Here is a 2,242-nt window from a genome sequence, read left to right on the forward strand (position 1 = left end):
TCATTTTTTGTTTTTATAGTTATAAAAAAAAGGGAACCCTTCCTTAATTACCGAATGTAAATATGGTATCGAATTAAAGGATCCGTTGTGTCCTTTTTTGTTTTAGAGAATGCCGCCACTCGGACTCGAACCGAGATGCTCTAGCACTGCTTCCTAAGAACAGCGTGTCTACCGATTTCACCATGGCGGCTTGTTCGAAGTAATACTAACTCATGCATATTCAATCGTCGATATTGAGAGGTTCAATGCAATTGCAATAGATGATTATTGAATCAATCGAAGAATAGCCATTCAAGTCAATATTTGAAGGTTCCATAATTGTTACTAGCTTACCTTAAAGCTTAGTAATAGTGAATCGATGGGGAAAATAGTGAATCGATGGGGAAAATGGCAATCCCCATCTCGCAAATCATATAAAAATGCACTCTATTCACTATATTGAACCTTGTATCTTGCGTCTAATAACGCCCTTTAAAACACAAATAGTGCCATTTTGAGGGCCCAATATATGATACAGAATCATTAATTTATCCAATCATTGATTGATGTTGATTTAGATCATTTGAAGGGTTTCTTATCACATTATTATTTATTCTTTGCTTTTTTTATTTCATTTTTTTTGTCGTACAAAAAAACCTTTTGAATAACCGGTAGAAATGGATTTAGCTAAAGAAAAAGCTTTTACCGCTGCCCAATATCCCTTTCTCTTCCAAAAATTTCTACGAATATGCTTTTTTGATATAGAAGTACGTTTTTTTGGAACCGCCATGCAAAAATGAACTTTTCTAAGTTGAATGTGAAGACATGTATTGTTCAAAATAGATCATTAATTCTTTCTATTCATATATCTATTATTTAGTTTATAGATTTTCTTCATAACATACAAATATGCGCATATAGCATATAATAGGGACTAAACTAAATTATTGCTAGGGACTCAAACTCAAGTTGGAGAATAAAAAGAAAGGAGATTCGATTCGCTAGGTATAACTCTCATAGAAAAAAATAGTTATCTTTTTTCTCTTTTTGAAGTATTCATTATCATTATTATTGCATACAATGAAAATCTCAGAAGAAAGAAAATTGTACTAATTGTTTCATATCTCCATTCATTAGGATCGATGGTATCAACTACCGATGAAATCGACCCCCGCAGATAAATAATATAAAAAGAAAAATAAATAAAATAAAAGGTTACAATTCCTATCTCAGTCTATTTCAAATAGACCATATATATAACCTACATATACCTACCGTCGTAATACATTTAATAACAATAACCAGAAATTAATTACCTACATGAGATAAAACAATAAGATTTTCTCTACCAATTGATCCCATTAAAGCATAGCGCCCCCACGATTCGAATAATACTTTTGTTCAATGATCCATTACTTGAACATTACTTGAACTTGATTAAGGCAATTTAAGTAACCTCTTACTTCACCTTCTTACTTCACCCATATGGGAGGTTACAAGTATCATAGAATTTCCCACAAGTTCTGGTGGAAGCCAATCAATCAGTTTCAAATTAAATTTAAATTAGTTAATGATTTTGGATAAAAGATCTTGTTGGGTTGAGTTATTTGCGGATCTCATGATCCATATCAAAAGCTAATAATTACTTCACCCCTAGTATTAAGCAATAATTTGCTTAATTATATCATTTGACCAATTCAATTGTAACTCCTTGGGTCAAATTTTAAATAGTCGAGGAAGAGCGAGATTAATAAAAAAGAATATTCTTTTCGTATCCTTATTTTGGTTTGTGTTAAAAAAAAAAATAAATAAGAACTGGTGATGAATGTGAATTGGGAACAATAATTAATATAATTAATTAGAAGAAAATAGAGGAAAAAGGTTTGATTTAATTTTATTATTATGGTTATGGAACGCACATATCAATATGCATGGATTATACCTTTCGTTCCGCTTCTAGTTACTATGTTAATAGGATTGGAACTCCTGCTTAATCCGACAGCAACAAAAAATATTCGTCGTATATGGGCTTTTCCCGCTGTTTTATTGTTAAGTATAGTTATGGTCTTTTCCACTAAGCTGGCGATCCAGCAAATCAATGGTAGCTCAATTTATGAATATCTATGGTCTTGGAGCATCACTAGTGATTTTTCCTTAGAATTCGGCTACTTGATTGATCCACTTACTTCTATTATGTCGATATTAATCACTACTGTTGGAATCCTGGTTCTTATCTATAGTGATAATTATATGTCTCATGACC

At 31.6% G+C, this 2,242-nt stretch overlaps 1 pseudogene; it reads left to right on the plus strand.

Moving 5' to 3' along the window:
* The first annotated feature begins 805 nt into the window (after positions 1-805).
* Positions 806-2,242, plus strand: part of LOC126409376 (NAD(P)H-quinone oxidoreductase subunit 5, chloroplastic-like) — a 3,324-nt pseudogene continuing 1,887 nt past the window's right edge.

This window comes from Nymphaea colorata, unplaced genomic scaffold (genome assembly GCF_008831285.2).
Source record: "Nymphaea colorata isolate Beijing-Zhang1983 unplaced genomic scaffold, ASM883128v2 scaffold0147, whole genome shotgun sequence".
Lineage (NCBI taxonomy): Eukaryota > Viridiplantae > Streptophyta > Magnoliopsida > Nymphaeales > Nymphaeaceae > Nymphaea > Nymphaea colorata.